Here is a 20,178-nt window from a genome sequence, read left to right on the forward strand (position 1 = left end):
GTGCTAAGAAATGGAGTCCCCTGAAAGAACAGTATAACTCTAAACTACTGAGCCATATATATGCATGCATGTATGTATGTAAGTAAGTAAGTAAAATCATACCCCCCCAAAAAAAGAAATCATGTAGAATGGTTCTCAGCTCCACAAGAGCAAGGTTTGTATCACTAGGGGAAGAGCACACAGAGACACCTGCTTGCCTAAGGTAGCCAGGGCCTGATGGAACTCAGAATGGGACATGACCAATGAGAAAACATCTCAGGCCTGACATTATGTGCAAGACAGAAATAGCCCACAGCTCAAAGAATTTGATCTATAGTAGACTAGGTAACTATAGCAACAGCAAAGCCCAAACCTGATTAGACTTCACAGTCTGACAGAGTACTTAGAAATGTGCATTCCCCAGGGTAAATACTCTTATTATTTTACACAGTGACCAGAATCCGCTTTTAAAGAGAAAATTGATCTTATATGATGGCTCAGGCCTCTAATCCTAGAACTTCAGTGCAGAGGCAGGAGGATCAGAAGTTCAAGGCCAGATGTCTTAGTTGCTTTTTTATTACTGTAATAAGACACCATGACCAGCACAACTCATGGAAGGAGTTTATTACAGGGCTTCCAGGTGGAGGGTGAGCCCATTATCATCATGTTTGGAGCAGGAAGGAAGGCATAGCACTAGGGCAGAGGCTGAGAGCTTGATCCACACACAAGTCCTAGGAAGAAAGAGAGCTAACTGTAAATGGCATGGACTTTTGAAACCTCCTGAAGTCCCACCCCTAGTGACACACCTCCTCCAACAAGGCCACACTCCTAATACTTCCAAAAGAATTCCACCAACTATGGACCAACCATCAAAACATATGAGCCAATGGGGGCCATTCTCAGTTACACCACAACTGAGCAGGCCTGGTTATATATCAAGTCAGAGCCAGCCAGAGTTATGTGAGATCCTATATTTTTTTTAAAAGGACAAAGAAAAAGAAGGGAGTTGAAGATGTGTTTCCAAGGGTAGACCGCATGCCCTGGTTTTGATCCACACTACACCATAAAGCAGAGAGCACTGTGAAGAATGCCTGTAATCTCAGCACCCAGAAGGCAAAGACAGGTGGGCCAGAAATTCAACCCGGCCAGCTAAGCAGACAGAATATGGTGGTTTGTATATGCTTGGTCCAGGAAGCGGCACTATTAGAAAGTGCGTCCTTTTTGGAGTAGGTGTGACCTTGTTGGAGGAAGTGTGTCACTGTGGGGGTAGGCTCTGAGACCCTCCTCCTAGCTGCCTGGAAGCCAGTCTTTCCCTGTATGCCTTTGGATCAAGGTGTAGAACTTTCGGCTCCTCCGGCCCCACATCTGACTGTACACTGCCAAACTCCCACCTTGATGACAATGGACTGAACCTCTGAACTTGTAAGCCAGCCCCAGTTAAATGTTGTCCTTTGTAAGTGTTGCCTTGGTCATGGTGTCTTCACAGCAATTGAAACCCTAAGACACAGGCTAACAGCAGATCTTCACCTCTCCCTCCATTCCTTCAAGTTTAATCCTCCATTCTCACCCCCAGTTGTGTAGGAACCACCTGCTGAGGACTTTCTGACTGCCCCATTCCCAGGGGACTAAGTAGAACCCAGTGGAACACCCTGCTTTCCTCCCTCAACACTCCCTCCTAGCCCATCCACATTCCCAAGTGTAAGCTGCCAATACCTAGGGGTTTTATTGCTGCAAACAGACAATATGATCACAACAACTCTTATAAAGAAGATTTCACTGGGGATGCCTTACAGATTGAGGTTTAGTCCATTCTTGTCATGGTGAGAAACATGGCGGTATACAGGCAGACAGTGTTAGAGATGTAGTTGAGAGCTCTACATCAGTAAGCAGCAGGAAAAGAAAGTGACACCGTGCCTGGCTTGAGCTTCTAAAACGTCAAAGCCCTTTCACTGAGACACACTTCCTCCAGCAAGACCACACCTGCTCCAACAAGGACACATCTCCATTAATGCATTCCCTGTGAGTCTATGGGAGGCATTTTACCTGGAACCTCCAGAGGCCACACATCAGGTAGTATCTCAGAAGAATTTCCTACCAGGAAACACACAGCCACCACACTCTCCTAAGATCAAGAGAAAACAACCGAAACCAAGGAACAAAACACTCAACATAGACAAGGCCAGGTATCAGCACCTAGAATTACAGTCTTCCTAAACCCAGATACCTAGATGCCAGTATGAAAACACAACCAATAACAGACAGGCCAATGTGCCTCCACTACAGTCCAGCAGCAATACAGCTCTCTTCTCTTTTCCACCCTCTCCACCCCTTTTCTATTACCCCTTCAACCCCATAACACTAGATGAGAAAAAAAAAAAAAAAAAAAGAATAGAGGGGGAAAGAAAAGCTCCCAGAATAAAGTCAGGTCAGAAAGAGGGTGACATAGTTAGAATACTTCCTCAACACACAATAATCAAAGCACTAAATGTATACAAAACACCAAACAAAAAGAATATTAAAAGCTGCAAAGAAAAAGGCGGACCTATTAGAATAATATCTGACTTCTCAATGGAGACTTTAAAAGCCAGAGGGGACTGGAAAGATGTTCTACAAACTCTAAGGGACCACAGATGCCAGCCCAGATACTCAACAAAACTTCAATCAAGGGCTGGAGAGAGAGCTCAGCGATTAGGAACACAGACTGCTCTTCCTAGAGTTCAATTCCCAGCAACCACATGGTGGCTCACAACCATCTGTAATGGAATCATGTCTGAAAACAGCTACAGTGTACTCACATAAAATAAATAAATCTTAAAAAAAAACTTTAATCACAATAAACAGAGCAAATAAGACTCATCCATAGCTGGTAGGAGTGAAAACCCGCAAAGCCACTATAAAAATAGGTATAGCAAATTCCTCAGAAAGATGGAAACTGATCTACCTCAAGATTGAGCTAGATCACTCTTGGACATACACCCGAAGCAAGCTTCATCTTGGCAGAGACACTCGCTCAACCATATTCACTGGTGCTCTCTACATAATGGCTAGAAAGTGGAACCTAGATGTACCTCAACAGAAGAATGAATAAAGAAATTGTTACACATTTACACAACAAAGTACTCAGCCTTTAAAAAGGTTTCATAATCATGAAACTCAATAGACAGAACTAGAAAAATCATCCTGACCCAGAAAGACAAACATGGTGTGTATTTTCTTATATGTGAATATAAGCTATTAAATCAATGATAACCAAGCTACAATCCAGAGAACCACAGAAGTTAGGTACAAAATAAAGGACTGGGGGGAGAGGGGAACCAATATATCCAATTAGGAAAAGCTAAATAGACTGGTTAGTTTCTGGAAAAAGAGGGTCAAGTTGTGAGGGGAAGGAATACAAGAAGAGACAGCTAAAATTACAGGCCATTTGAAGGTTATTATGGAGACCTAACACGACAGAAACTTCCTAAAATCTATACATATATGACGGTAATTTAAATAAAATCATCAAATAATGGGGAAGACCCCTAACTGGATATCTTTTGTCATCAAATAAAACTTCTAGTCCTGGAATTGAGTTACATCTAGTTGAATTGTTGGCCATGGAATTCGCAAACAACCCAGGCTGTTGCCAAGACTATAGTCTGTTCTACACAAACTGATGGCAAGGCTCCACTGCTGAAGACAACACTTAGACAATTTCCTGAACATGGAGAAGCTGAGCTGATGCTTACACAGTGAATTCTTATGTTCTAGCATCTATGATACAGAAAGGTACTCTGCATGCTACCTAAAGAGAAATGTAAGTAAGAAGCCAGCCACAAAACTGTGGATTGACAATGATGTCCTGCCTGCAGGATATACTACTGTAATGTAATGGTAGCACAAAGCTTTTGTGAGTAACCAATACCTGATGTATTAGTCAGGGTTCTCTAGAGCCACAGAGCTTATGAAATATACATATATTCCATATAACTTACAGGCAGCTGTCCAGATAACTGGACAATGGCCAGCTGTGAATGGAAAGCCCACGAATCTGGTAGTTGCTCAGTCCTATAGGCAATAGTGTCTCTAGCATATACAGAACTACATGCTAGAATCCTGAATAAGTAGCGTCCAATGCCAGTGAAGGAATGGATGTGCTAGCAAGGCAAGGGAAGCAGGCAAAGAGCAAGAGCTTCCTTCTTCCTTGCCCTTATATAGGTTTACAGCAGAAAGTGTGGCCCAGATTAAAGGTGCATCTTCCCACCTTGAGATCATGGTCAAAGGTGAGTCTTCCTATCTGAGAGGTCTGGACTAGAAATGGATTTGTCCACTTCAAATCAAGCATAAAATCCCTCAAAGATGTGCCCTCCACTTCTGGATTGTAGTTCATTCCAGATTTAAGTTAACAGTCAAGAGTAGCCATCACACTTGATTTGACTTAAGACCTACTTCATGAGATGGAACCCGCACCCAACACTGCTTGGATGACCAAAACCCAGAGATTAGATAGTCTAGAGACCTAAGCCAAATACTACTGGTCTAAAAAATGGGGGGAGGGGTTAGCAATAAAATTATTCCTAATACAGTTTGCCATCCTCGTAGATCAGTGCCTTGCTCAACTATTATCACAGAAGCTTCCTCCTGCAGCAGATGGGAACCCATGGCCAGGCACTGTACAGAGAATCAATGACCTTAGAACACTCAGACCTAAAAGAGATATCTCCATCAAAACCCTCTCCATAGGGCTCTGGGAAGCCCTTAGGAGAAGAGAGTAAGAGCCAGGATAGATGAAACCAAGAAAACAAGGCCTTCTAAATCAACAGGAGCAATGCTCCTATGAACTCAGAGACTGAGGAGGTACGCATGGAGCCTCACCAGTCTAGTGAGTCCTCTGCATATACAGTATATGGTTTAGTTTAGTGTTTTTAAACACTATAACTATAAACTAGAATGTAGATTCCAGTTTAGTGTTTTTATGAGATCCTGGAGGGTGTGAATGAGTGAGTCTGATTCTTGTGCCTTCTCTTATTTCCTTCCATTTTGTCCAATTCCAATGTATTGGTTTTGTTTTATCTTATTATATTTTACTATCACCATCCCTTAGAAGCCTGTTTGTTTTCTAGTGAGAGACAGGAAGGGAGTAGACCTGGGAGAGAGAGGAAGCTCCAATCAGGAAACATTGTGTGAGAAAAACAAAACCTATTTTCAATGAGAGGAAGAAAAAAAGTTTAAGGTCATCGTCAGCTACACAGTAAGTTCAAGGGCTGCCTAAGCTGAGCGCCTATCTCAAAAGCCAGGCTAGGGCAGAGGGCAGTAAGATCATTCAGAGGAGAAAGGTTCTAGCCACAACAATTTAGCAACCTAAGCTGCATCACAAGAACCCACTCAGAGGTGGGACAGAGCAAGCTCCATCGTGGTGTCCTCTGATCTCCACACACGTACAATGGAACACAAGGCCTTTCCCCGTAATAAAAAGTGAAATTGTTCAAAGAAAAAATGTTTTATTTAACTGGTTACAAGGAAAAGTATTGTCTTAATTCTTGTCTAACACCGGAAACTGCTGAATACACAGTTAGAAGTAGTCTCAAGAAAGAACGTTACATAATCCAATTTTAAACTCCTATACTTATATACCAGAAAATGTATTTAAAAAGAGAGATTCAGGGTAAAGGTTGGGAAACACAATCCCATGATAAAGTCTAGGGGCTTGAGAAATGGCTGAGTGGTTAAGGACACTTCTTTGCTTACAGAAGTCCTGGGTTCATTTCCCAGCACCTACATAGTGACTCCTAACTGTCAATAATTTCAGTTCCAGGGAGTCCAAGACCCTCCTCTGGCTTCTGCGGGCACTGTATACAAATAATGCACTTCAATATGTGCAGACAGACATGCATACGCATGAAATAATGAGATATGTAAAAAGTTACTAGAGAGTAACCAGCAGTTAAAAGCACGGGCTATTCTTCCAGAGGACCCAGGAAGGGTATTCCCCATACCCACATGGTAATCAGTTGTAACCCTAGTTCCAGGGGATTCAATGCCCTTTGACCCAGTGATCTGGGCCTTTCTGCATCAATCATCATCAATCATAATAAAATATACCACAGGCTTGCCACCGGCCTATCTGATGAGAGCATTGTCTCAACTGAGTTCCCACTTCCTAGATTACTCCAGTTTGTGTCAAGTTGACATAAAACTACCCACACAATTGGATACTTGCCAGGTGAATTCAGTGTCAATGTTACTCTAAATGTTACCCTCAGTAACCAAGTAGAAAGATGCTGCAAGGCATTTCTGTTGATGGGTACTTAAATGTCCACTGTTGACCAGTGTCAAGGCTTCTGGAAGGGAAGGGACTTATAGTCACGTTACCACCTCTCCTACAATGGGCTGTTTGAGAAACAGTAGCAACATGGGGCGATCACCTCTAAGGCCTGCAACTTGGACAGAACCACCAGTAAGCACGGCTCTTCAGGCAGCGTCTCAAGATATTGACACACTGACAGCTAGTGAAGTTGCACTTCTAAGTAGGATCACTATAACACTCTAAGCTAGGAGAATGTTCTAAAGGAGAACGGAAATCAAAGCAAGAAGTAGGGGGGCTGGAGAGATGGCTCGGTGGTTAAGAGCACTTGCATATCACATGGCTCCCAAGTGTCTGTAACTTCAGCTCCAAGAATCAGAGGCCTCTGGCCTCCATGGCCACCTACACTCCTGAACACACACTTATATATAATTACAAATAATAAAAAACATATATTTAAAAGTTACCTTTAGTCTCTTCTAATATTTGTGCAATAAAGTATTAAACATTTGTGTTATAAGATCAGAATCTAGTAAGTTCCAAACTCATTCCATTTTCTTCTGAACATGGTAAAAAGAACTTAACAGAGAAATAACAAGAGGTGTAATTCTTGAACCATCCCATAAAATCCAGATATCTTTAAAAAAAAAAAATCTTTATAGATCTGATGTGACGGATCCACGTAAAACAATGCCTGCTGACTAACAGTTGCCTGCCCAGCCTGCGCTGCTGGTCACTACTGCCCTTCACTAACATCGCCTGCCCGGCCTGCGCTGCTGGTCACTACTGCCCTTCACTAACATCGCCTGCCCGGCCTGCGCTGCTGGTCACTACTGCCCTTCACTAACATCGCCTGCCCGGCCTGCACTGCTGGTCACTACTGCCCTTCACTAACATCGCCTGCCCGGCCTGCGCTGCTGGTCACTACTGCCCTTCACTAACATCGCCTGCCCGGCCTGCACTGCTGGTCACTACTGCCCTTCACTAACATCGCCTGCCCGGCCTGCACTGCTGGTCACTACTGCCCTTCACTAACATCGCCTGCCTGGCCTGCACTGCTGGTCACTACTGCCATCTAGCAGCAGATTCGATGAGAGAACGTAGGGCTTACTCAGGAACTGGTCTCCAGACAGCGTGTTCAGAGTAACAAGTGTTTCTGATGTGGACTTCGACAACCGAAATTGAACTGAATTTTTCTCAGGAGTTTCTTTCTCCATGGTCAATATAAATTAATTCCATGTGAGCCTCTAGACTTTTTTTTTTAACCTCAATTTCAATCTTTCTTTAAAATTCCAACCCCATTACTCCACAGCAGTGGTTCTCAACCTGTGGGCTGTGACCCTTTGGGGTCCCGTATAAGGTATTGTGCATATCAGACATTTATATTACAGTTATGGAGTAGCAATGAAAATAGTTGTATGGTTGGGGTCACCAAAACATGAGGAACTGTATTAAAATGTTGGACTCTGGGGATGGTTGGGAACCACTGCGCTAGAGCCTGCTTCAATCCCTACAGACACTTGGATGTGCCACCAAATTTTCAAATATATCCAAAATGGGCTTTCCTAGATTTTGTCTCTATTAACTTTAAGTCCTACACATCTAGGCTCAAAAATCAGATCACCTTTGACGAAGGAGAAGACAAGAGTAAACCAGTTCATATCAACATTTACCTGCTGTCATCCTTGCTCAGTCACCTCTCATCTGTAGCAACCTCACTCTAACACACAGGAAGGGGGACAGGAAATACCTAGACCAGTGGCTCTCTCAGCCCACCTAACACTACTGCAAGTCCAATCTAGAGCTCACTCTGTAGACCAGGCTGCCTCCCAAATGTTAAGATTAAAGGCATGTGTCATCACATCTGGCCAACCACCTTGTTTGTTTTTTTAATTTATGTGTATGTATATGAATATGAGTACACTGTAGCTGTCTTCAGACACACCAGAAGAGGGCATCAGATCTCATTACAGAAGGTTGTGAGCCACCATGTGGTTCCTGGGAATTGAACTCAGGACCTCTGAAAGAGCAGTCAGTGCTCTTAACCACTGAGCCAACTCCAGCCCACAAAGTTTTTAATAATGATAAATACCATGATATGTTCTTTGTTGTTTTTATATAACTACAGGTATTAAATAAAAGTTTAAACTCACAAATGACTGTATTTTATAACCATCAACATTCTAGTAGGTAAGATGTGTTACTCAATAAAATATTTTTCCAACAAGAATTACAAAAATGATTGCTACTCTTTCCCAAGAATCCCATCTCCAACCTATACTTCAAGATTCACTTCAAAATCTACTGGTTACAAAAAATTCCTATTAATTCAGCACAAAGTGAATTCCAACTTTCTCTAAATACCAATATATTTTGTGATATTCATGCAGTAATAATTGTATGCCAAGTAAATTGAAGTTATCTGTATTTTACACATTTTAAATTGCTTCTGCCTACTAAAGAGTATAAAAAATAAGAAACACATTTTTCAATCCTTTTTTTGTTTGTTTACAAGGCAGGGTGTCACTATGCAGCCCTGGCTGGTCTGCTACTATGTCCCTTGGCGAACCCTGAACTCACAGCACTCTTCCTGCCTCTGCCTCCTAAGCACGGGGATTACAGGTGTGTCACTTCATCTAACTTCCAATCTTTTTGTATCAGTCATTCTATCCATCTGCAACTAACAACCCTCCTTTCCCAGTAGAGGAGAACAAAGAGACAAAGGTCTACTCACATATATGTAAAACAAAGGCAGATTTAACAGGAAGACCACAAAACCACCCTAAAGACTCAACTCCCTTCCCACCATTTTGTTTTTAAAAAAAGTAGGTTTCTGCACAAGAGATACATGAAAAGCAACAATACTGCTAAGCCATCCACAATCACAGCTTTGAGGACGTCCCTTCGTGCCAGCCTTCATTCTCTTCATTCTCCATGCCTTAGGTTACTATTGTGACCAAACACGGCAACCAAAGCAACTTAGGGAGGACACGGTTTATTTGGCTTATGCTTCCATATTACTGTTCATCAGCAAAGGAAGTCAGGACAGGAACTCAAGCAGGGCAAGAGCCTGGCTAATAAAGCCGAGGCAGAGGCCATGGAGAGGTACTGCTTACTAGCTTGTTCCTCCTGGCTTGTTCAGCCTGCTTTAGTACACAGCCCAGGACCCCCCTCCCAGGGGTAGCTCCACAATGGATTGGATTTCCCAATCAATCACTAATTAAGAAAATGCCCTACAGGCTTGCCAACAGCCCACTCTCACGGGAGACTTTTTCTCAGTTGAGTCTCCTTCCTCACCCTGACTCTAGCTTTCCTCAGGTTTGACATAAACTAGCCAGCACACTCCAGCAAGGCAGGATTGAGGAACTAAGGGATTGGTCAGATTTCAATATTACACATTTCTCTTATCTTAAGAGTGCATTCAAGAAACAAGAATGTATTCTCTAGCCACTTCAAGAAACTCAACAAGTATTCAAAATGCTACTTTTATTTGACAGAAAGAATAGGATAATCTTAAATTTCCAGAATGCAGTAAGTACTTTGACATTATATTTTTATGTAAAACACAAACCTACACATTAATCATTTAAGATAAAAATAGCCCAATGATTCATACAATGTTTTACTGGAGGATGGCTCAGAGGACTGTGTTTGTCTCAAATTCCTTTCTTAGTTCTCAATTAACTGGAAAATACTTCATAATCTCAAAAAGAAAGTTTAAAATAACTTCAAAAAAATAATTCAGTGCTACATTGAGGCTAGAAGCATCACAGATGGGAACATGTAAAGAAAAATAGGCTCAACTTTTTATTTTCTTTCTTCCTTACTGGAAAACAGATTCCTGTTACGAATGCTGACAACTTTAGGTCTGAATAACACAGGACTACAGTTCCAAAGAGAAAGAGGAGGGCTCTAGAGAGACCATGAACACGGGCAAGGGAGAGACGTTATTTCAGTGGTGGAGTGGGTATAACAGATTCTCATGCTCCTGGAAATAATCCTCATTAAAGTCACAGACATGAAACCAGAGGTGGGTCTAGTTGTAAGGAGGGAGTCATCAGGAGTGGGATAAGAGAAGACAATGAGGGAAGTTAAACATGGCTCAGATATGTATATAAAAATGTTATAATAAATCCATCAACTTTCCTAAATATATGCTCACAGAAATATATTAACACAGAAGGAAATGAAGGCACCTCCAAGAGCTCACACCCATGAGCTGAATCAGCAGATAACAGGAGCTGGTTTTAAGGAAAAACGGCTGTACAGGACTTACCCTTGCTTAGTTTTGCTAGGGGGGTAGGGCGGGGGGGGGGGGGGGTGTGAGGATGAGGATGGGGACACCACCATGATGACAACAGGACAACTAGCAGCAATCCCTGGATCCTGTTGGTTTTTTTGTTTTTAATTCCCACACAGGGCTATTTACTGGCTCTTGTGTGTGCATCAGTGATGCACTAAGTTCTTGCTGTACACCACGTGCTGTGCTAAATGTCTTTCATACTTCGTATCTTGGTCAACCTTCTGGCAAGTCCGATGAAGTAAGTACATTTAGTGTGAGTATTTTTCTTTGATCATTTATTTGTCTGTCTTCTGAGACAGGATCACTAACTACGGGCTGCCTCAAACGTGCAGTGATCCTCTTGCCTCAGCCATTCAAGTTCTTGGTTTACAGGTGTGCACTACCACATCTGGGCGTTACATCTGCTGCTCCCAGTTTATAGTTAAGTGAAAGTTAAAAAGTAAAGTGAGGCCGAACATGACCACACACTTTCTGGCATCGCAGGTACTTGGGTGTAGGAGGACCACCACAGTTAAAGGCCTGCCCAGTATATTCAGTACCAACCTGGGCAACTTTGTGATACCCTATTTCATACCCTGTATGAAAAATACCAGATATATGTATGTGTATGTATGTATATATATATATCACAAAGTCCTGGGTTCTAGTCCAGAAGGTTGGGGCACTCAATCACAAATGAAAAAATCAGAATGGAAATGTGATTCTAAGGGCTAACCCTACACTTCTCCCCTCTTAAAGTAGCTACTGGAGTCTGAGCTTTACCCTATACGACAGTCTCTCTACAGTCCCGGCTATCCTGATACTCACTATATAGACCAGGATGGTCTCAAACGCACAGACATCCACTGCTTCTGCCTGCAGAGTACTGAGATTAAAGATGTGTGCCACCATGTCCCGCAATCCCTAAGTTCTTAAAACACTTCCTAATAGTATCTTTCAAATTGTAAATCTTACTTTATTTTTTATATGCCTCAGAAAAAAAATTTTTATCAAATGGCAAAACTATATATAACACAAAAATCAGGAAAACACATAAAGTAAAAGAAAGGAAATCATACATATGGTAAAAGTCATTCTTAAACTGGTAGCTAAACAGCAATAAAATACTATTTTATGACTGCCTAATCCAAACTATCAGCTGTTACCGATAAGTCAATGATGAAATTAGAATACCGCACCAGTGACAGTTCGAGTGGATGCAGCTGCTTTGATCAACAGTTTGCAATACTGGGGAAACAAAGCACTCTACAGGCCTGCTATCTGTGAACTATACTATCATTAACTCAGCACTCACAATGCAGACATGTATTTTACAAAGCACTTGAGTTTGTGAGTACACTGTAGCTGTCTTCAGACACACCAGAAGAGGGCATCAGATCCCATCACAGATGGCTGTGAGCCACCATGTGGTTGCTGGGAATTGAACTCAGGACCTTTGGAAGAGCAGTCAGTGCTCTTAACTATTGAGCCATCTCTCCAGCCCTTTACAAGGCATTTGAAAACGTCCATTCAAAAGTCAGGTGTAGCGGTACACATCTTTAATCCCAGGATTTGGGAGGCAGAAGCAGGCAAAGCTCTGAGATCAAGGTCAACCTGGTCTACATAGAGAGTTCTAGGACAGCCAGGGCTAGAGAGTGACAGTGTCTCAAAAACAAAGCAAAACTAAACTAAAACAAATAAAGGCAAATCAATTTTGAGATGTAATTAAGTCGGAAGGCCAGAGAAGCAGCTCAGGGAGTAAGAGTGCTTCCGACAAGCCCGGTGCCCTGACACAGAAAATAAAATGTGAAAGAAAGGAAACTAAAACCGGCCAGCGTGTGAAGTATTCTCTTCGAGCCACTTATGTCATATTAATAATTAATACCATCAAGTAAGTCAAGGGGGAGGAATTTTATTCAGTTAAGTGTTTGTCAAGTACAGGTTTAAGCCTTTCAAATATTCACCACAAATAAGAGGTGCTTACTGCTATTCAGTCTCACAACTGGGAAACTGAAGCACAGACCGAGCAGTTAAACATAAACAGAGGAGACAGTAATGGCTCAGGAGTGACCCAAGCAGTCTCACTACAGCCCTGTGTTCTTAACCACCAGCTCTGCTGTTCTTCTTCATTCTGGTTTAATTTTTATTTATTTTGAAACAGGGTCTCACTATGCAGCCCTGGCTAGCCTGGATTCAATATGTAGACCAGGCTAGCCCTGCACTCTGGCAGTTATCTCACCTCTGCCTCTGGAGTCCTGAGATGAAATGTATGCGTGACTACACCCAGCCATAAACTTCTTAGAAGGGACAGCAAGGGGTTGGAGATGCAGCTCAGTGCAAAATCACTTATTCAAGCATGTGTGGGACCCAGGATTCCATCATCAGCACATCTAAAAAGACAAGGAACAGAAGGACCGGGATGTAGTGCAGAGGTAGACGGCCAAGCTAGCCCACAGGAGAAGATCTTGGGTACAATCTTGAGCAACAAGAGAAAGTAAGCAAGAGAGAGTGAGAGAATGTGTGTGTGTGTGTGTGTGTGTGTGTGAGAGAGAGAGAGAGAGAGAGCATGCTCACACTGAGGCAGAAGGAAAACAAATCTGAAGCCAACCAGGACTACGGAAAGTTTGTCAGATAAACACCAAATAGAGACCAGCCATCTTTATGCCAATACACACCCACTGAGTCCTTGAAGACAAGTGACTTTCCTCCCTCCCTTTACCTAGCATTTTAAAACCTAAAAACCTACAAAAATTATTAAAATGTTAAGTACTAAATTACTTTTTAAAACTTATAAACATCCAGAATATGTAGCACTGCTCCCCGTTCTTTCATTTTGTGCATCATCTGCCTGGAATGGTGATGTGTGACTTCAAGGAACATGAGGTTCACATCTATCCCTAGGCCAAGGCTGACTGCAACGTTCTAGCCAGAGGGGGAAAATGGAAAAGGGGTCCTGGATGAACACCATCTGCTGAGGAGAGTCTTCCTGCCCATGGTCCCAACACGCCCCCCCCCTTTACTTCAGGGACTCATAACAGTGGGGCTGTTTGTTATTCCAGCACTCCAGAGGCTACCGCAAAAAAAAAAAAAAAAAAAAAAAAAAAAAAAAAAAAAAAAATAGTTCAAGGATAGCTTGGGTTACATAGTAAAACAATGTTTCAAGGAGAGGAAAAAAATAGGAGCTTGATGGTCTAGCAGGTTCAAAGTCCTAGGTTCATTACTCAGAACCGCGTAAAACCTGAAGGGGTTGATGAATGCCTGTAAACCCAGCGGGTCATCCTTGGCTACAAAGTAAGTTTAAAGTCAGAGGGAAAAAAGCAAAAAAGGCCAGGTGATGTTGGCCCACACTCTTAATCCCAGCACTCCTGGCACTAAGTGGCAGATTTAAATTCTAGATTACAGAAAAACCAGGGCTACACAGGAAAACCCTGTCTTGGAACACAAGAGATAGAGGCAGACAGACAGACAAAAGTTGGACTGGGATACACAATCCAACCAGCCTTGATGACACAGGCCTGCAGTGAGACACTATGTAAAAAAATAGTTTAATATTAACATTCTCTTCTGTTCATTATGTCACATTAACAATTAATAACATTGAATAAAGTTATTAATTAAATTAAAAATGAGAAAAACTGAAGAGTCTGATCAAACCACTGGCTCATCAGAACCAAAAGAAAACTGGGACAAAGGGCTAACTGTGGTAACTGTGGTGCCTATTAACATACCAAAGGGCATGCTGGCCTCTAGGTTCCCTCACTGTGAGGCCGGCTCACAATGCTGCCTGTTCTGCTGGGATTAAAGGTAAAAGACTGTGCCCAGCACAATGGAGAATTTAGAGGATTAAGAAACTAAGGCCTCTGAGGGCTAGTTATAAATTGCTGGCTAGAAGGGGCACTGTGGTAGTAGACCGCCAGGATAACAGATCAATAGCTAGGCACACAACCAGGTTAGTTATCCATAGCTATGCCATAGACTTCTAACCAATAGAATGTGAAATAATCTAGGCTATTTCCAGGCCTGACCCACATAAACTTCTCTCACATGTATGTCTCCCCGTCCTTTTCCCCTCCTAATCAAACCAAACAAACACAAACACATGAAGTTTTTATATGACAATTGCCTAAATGAAGCTGAGCTTTCATACATTTATCCCAATGTATCTATACTAATACTTAGCAAAGCAACACACCTGTCCCCCCAAAACTATGAATTCTAGCAAGAGATAATGTCTTTGTGTGAAGTCATTAGAGCAAAGGAAAGAACCCCAGTTCTCCATAAAGCTTACTATATATTCTCAGAAGCAACAGGGCTCAGAGTGGTTGAGTTTTGTTACTGTTGCCTTAACATGGGGTCTCACATAACTCAGGCTGCCCTCAAGTGTAACTGAGACTAGAGTTTGGATTGTATAAAGCTTCTAGCTTCCCTCCTACCCTCAAACTCCTCCTTCTCCATGCAATACACCACCATTCCCAAGTGATCTGGTTGTCTGAAAGGCTGGTTTCCTTATCATAAATTCCCATCACCTGAGACCACACTACGTAAAGTGGGGCTACATACAAACCTATGACTAAATAGAAATACAAACCTATGACTACATGAAACTGGGAAACCACAGATTAGCAAACTTTCCCAAGAACAGCAGTGTTATGATCTCATAAAAAATTCAAAATAGCATCAATCAAAACCATCATGAACTGCAAGTTACATGAATTCTTAAGATGACACTTGGCTGAATGATTTAATTCTAATTTTACAGCAGAGGATTATTCATTCACCTCTGCTGTTCAAGAGAGGTCCAGGTCTTTCACAGCAGTTTGAAGGTCTACCTTACCAGTTACCTAACAATCTTTTTCTCTTAACGTCCCCACTATAGAGTCAGCTATACTACAGGGTATTTCACCCTCCAGAGTCTGTGGAGGGCTGAGTAATGGCTCCCAAAGATACTGAAGTCCTACCTACTCCCTACAACACATCAGCATTTCTCACTATGACAAAAAAGGCTTCACATTTCTAACTAAGCAGAGTGGAAAAAATAAAACCGGTCTATCTGGGAAGGCTCTATACATCAGGTTTCCTCAGAGGAAAGGAGAGGAGGCTTGGTTACAGAGGAGGAGGCAGATGGTGATGGAAGCAGCCACTATTGACTATTCCAAGAGGAAGGAGCTACAAGCTGAGTCCATATGTAATCCCAGGACCTGGAAGCCTAAAACAGGAAGGTTACCATGTATTCAAGGCCAGTGAGGGCTAGAGCGTGAAACCATCTTTAAGAAGAAAAAAGAGCCACAGCCTAACCAATAGTCACTAGAAGCTGGAAAAGGCTAGAAACACAGCTTCCTCCCAGAACACCAATAGGCTTCAGGAGGCCTTTGATACCTTGCCCAGTAACAATTTTTTTAGACCAACTTGAAAGAGAACACATTCATGCTGCTTGTTTTTACCTATGTGCACGTCTGTGTGTGCCTGTGTGCTGGTGCCTGCAGAGGCCAGAGGCAGCTCCAGATCTTCTAAAGCTGAAATTAAAGGCCTCATGAGCTACCCATTAGAGATGCTGGAGACAAAACCTAGATCGGTCCTCGGTAAGAGCGGAAAGCTTTTGGGGGTAGGGAGATAGCACAGGGTCACTCTTTGTAGCCTTGGCTGTTCTGGAACTCACTAGGTAGAAAAGGCCGGCCTCAAACTCAAGAGATCTACCTACCTCTGCCTCTAGCATGCTGGGATTAGAGGCAATACCACCATATCCTATACAGAAAGCATTCTTAATCACTGGGCCATCTCTCTGGCCCCGAGTTTCTTCAGTCTTAAGTCACTAAGTCTGTGGTAATTTGTTATAGCAGTTATATGAAACTAATAAACCCTCTCAGAAATTTAGCAGTACTTACTATGGTGGTGTATGCCTATAATCTTAGCATTTACGGAGCTAGGCACTAAATTTGAGGCCAACCTAAGATAAAATGTTGAATTCAGAACACCCTAGGGTATTGTGTGAGAGCCTGTCTCAAAAATGACAGGGTCAGTGGGAGTACTCATCTGACAACCTAAAGTTGGTCCTCTGGACCTACAAGGGGAAAGTAGAGAGCGGATTCCCAAGTTGTCCTCTGGCCTCCACAGCTGCAGTGCCATGTGTGTCCCGTGCGTTCATCTACATTAATTATGTGTGATTCAAGTAGAAATGTTTTGTTTTGTTTCTTTCTTTTAGCAGAAGAGAGTGGGAAAGAAAAAAAAAACAACAAAGCAATGTCTCACACCGGATGTGAGACACTGGCCTTTATCCCCAGCATGCAGGAGGCAGAGGCAGGTGGACCTCTGAGTTCAAGGCTAGCCTGGTTAACAAAGTTCCAGGTTAGCCAAAGCTAAGTGGGTTGAAGTCCTGTCTCAAAACAAAACCAACAACAAAGATATATATATATATATATATATATATATATATATATATATATATATATATATATATATATATATATATATATATATATATATATATATATATGCAATGTCTTCAGTTCTATTTATAATAAGTAGAAGGTGCAGATTTGGTTGATGTGAGGGCCTACAATTCCAGCACTTGAAGTTGCAGGAAACATAGTCATGATTTTAAATAAAAGTAAAACTCCCAAACTACATTAATGAGAAGTGAAAGAATCCTCAACAGCCATGGGGGGGGGGTTGACTTACTTTTGCTTTCTGTTCTATAAAATCTAAGGTTAAAAATACAAACCAGACACTTCTCCCTTCTGTTCTCTAGATAATACTGTCCTGATCCTAAGATAAGCTAGTAAGTGGTCCATGAAGGGATATCTCACATTTATACTGTTAACTAGAATACATGTTTTTGTGGTCCTTAAACAAGAAGCAGAAACAGGTAGAATTGATACCAATAACATAGACTTCAAGTCCACATCTTCTCTGAATTATCACAACACTAAGCAGCAACTTGGTACTGGTCTTAATTGTGCACTTTAACAACCTGAGGTTCACACAAGCTAAGTTAGGAACCAGACCTTTAGACTGATGCCTTCCTATTAGTTCATCTTACCTGGATAACAATAATCAATTAACCGGTCTCCAGGTATACTGTTTAAGATTTTTAAACTAACTTCAAGTTATGAAAAAAAAAAAATAGGATGGGCTGGAGAAATGGCTCAGTGGTTAAGAGCACTGACAGCTCTTCCAGACGTCCTAAGTTCAAATCCCAGCAACCACATGGTGGCTCAGGAGCATCTGTAATGGGATCTGATGCCCTCTTCTGGTGTGTCTGAAGACAGCTACAGTGTACTTAGATAGAATAAATAAGTCTTTTTTTGAGAAAGACATTTCACAAAAATGAGATGCTGATAGCACTGCCTCTTGGGTGGTTTTGTTGTGAATCAGGGGTTTTTGTGTGTGCATGACAAAGTTTTCCTAGGAAGCACTGCCTAATCTGAAACTGAGATCCTCCTGCCTCTACCTCCCTCCCAGTCAGTACTGGGATACCAGGTGTGCATCACCACACGAGGCCAGCACCTAGCTCTGTGGACAGCTGTGTGGACTAGATAATACGACACGCGGAAGTCACGTTGCATAGAAGCCTGCAGCACAGCACATACTGTACGACTTGGCTTCGCGAACCGAGTGAAAAATCTGCTTTTTGACATGGAAAAAGGCCGGAGCCAGGAGGTGGATGTGGACTGAATGAGAGGAAGGATAGGCAAGAGCGAGCAGGGCCTACCTACCCTTCCTCGAAACTGAAGCAGAGACGTGCAAGTAGCATGGACCACATCCTGACATACAGACACCCACGAGGCCCCTGCGCATGCACGTGCTCCCTCTCACACCACCCGCCCCCCTTCGCGCTCCCCGCCCAGGGTTCTCCACGCGCATGCCACCCAGTGGCCGCCGGTCGAGAGAGCTGCCCGCCCTGGATAACCCGCCCAGCCCAGGAGTACCTCGGCAGCAAACCCCACACTGGCGCTGGAGGAAAAGCACACTCTGCCCACGGCCGGCTGGAGCTCCGCCCTCCAACTATGATTGGATTAAATTATAAAGGAAGCTGAAGCAGATTAGTTCATAGCACAGAGGCGGACCATAACCAGTCAGGCTCCAAAACGCAGGAGCGGCGCACCTTCGCTTTCTACTTTCCAATTGGACGAGAGCTGAAAGTCTACGCATGCGTGAATCGGCCTACGAGCCACGCCATACAACACCGCCCCCTAGGTCAGGTTAACGGAAGTCCCTGGTTCCCAGCTTCCTGGATGTGTTGCCAATAAAAGGCAAGAACTTCCCAGGTCTCGTGTTTTTACGCGGATGTGGCTTTGCGGCTTCTTCCGGCGCTTCTTTCGCTTCCTCAGACTGGGGAGGAAAGTTGTTACGGGAGTGGGGTTAGGCAAGGACTTCGTGGATCTGAAATAATCACACGTGATCCCAAAGCCTAGCGATACAGGCCAGTTTGAACGAGCTGTACCCAGCCTTCACTCCAGCATGAGTATGACTCAAGGTTGGCATGAGCTCAGTTACAAAATCTGGAGAGATAGTGTTGCCTCGACCCCAGGGAACTCTGGGATTTGTAGTCCATAAAAGTTGGGTCCTGTCTCATCTGTTGTTTTGTTGTTGCTTTTAAATTTTAGTTTGATGCAGGGCTGATCTCAATTCCAGTGGAGTCATGACATCTGGCCCTACCAATAGGTGAATGAGCTCTGTCCTTGGGCATGAGGAAGTCCAAAATCTAGTTTAGGTAGATTCTACCCTCTTTGATTATAGATCAATACCTGTGGTATAACATTCATGAGACTGTATGGGTTCTCCTCCAGTGTAAACAATTAAGAAAATATGTACTTGGCTAAGCGGTAGTGTGAGCAAGCCAGATAGTCTCTGGGGCCTGGAAATAAACTTGGCTGTTGGAATTAACATGCTGTGTATGTCCACAGGATTCTGAGTAAGGGGAACTAACTAGGGGATATCTTGGGTTAAACAGGCATCCTTCCCCTGGAAGTCCCCCGGGATGAGTTTAGGTTGGTACCATTTACAGCTATTAGAGTTGGAAGTAGAGATTATTATTTGATTAGTTGCAATTCCTAAGTAATATGGCGTCCAGGCATAGTCAGGAGCCCTGATCTATGGTGGGTTGAAAATAGTTAAGGAACTGATATACTCTTCTTATAACCTGAACACGGAGGAGCTGGGTTCTACTGCTTTCTGGACCTTGGTCTTTGAAGTTACTAAAGGGAATTCCTGGGAAAATTGGAGATTGGGGGCTTGTAACCTGACTCCCTAGGTTTTATGGGTTTTCCAGTAATAATTTTTGTCATGCCCTAATCTTTCTATCACAAGTAGGTAGTAATGGTTCCTTTTTTATGACTATGAAGGGATCAATGTAACCCCAGGAGAACTCAGTTTTGCTATCCATCCAGGAACAATGGCTTGAGGAAAAGGGGCATCAACTGTGCAGCCATACTACTGCATAGATTGGAGCTCCTTCTCTTTACTGGTGAACCCTAGCCAGGGATGTGCTCCTCCTCCCCAGGAGCAAGTGAACCATGCCCCAGTAGCCTCTGGTTGAAACAATTTACAGAAATCTACCTGGAAGGTAGTTTGGGTCTCAGTGTAAAAATTGGTTAAGAGCTCCCTGATTCTGGTCTTTTAACATTTTATACCC

At 42.8% G+C, this 20,178-nt stretch overlaps 1 protein-coding gene across 1 annotated transcript in view; it reads right to left on the bottom strand.

Moving 5' to 3' along the window:
* Positions 1-18,666, bottom strand: part of WDR89 (WD repeat domain 89) — a 37,886-nt gene extending 19,220 nt beyond the window's left edge. The window contains exons 1-2 of the mRNA XM_080910270.1: positions 18,649-18,666; positions 12,787-12,937 (exon numbers count right to left, since the gene is read on the bottom strand). The gene's annotated coding sequence lies outside the window, so the exon portion shown is untranslated. The remainder of the gene's footprint in view (positions 1-12,786; positions 12,938-18,648) is intronic.
* Positions 18,667-20,178: the final 1,512 nt, after the last annotated feature.

This window comes from Micromys minutus (assembly GCF_963924665.1).
Source record: "Micromys minutus genome assembly, chromosome: 1".
NCBI lineage: Eukaryota > Metazoa > Chordata > Mammalia > Rodentia > Muridae > Micromys > Micromys minutus.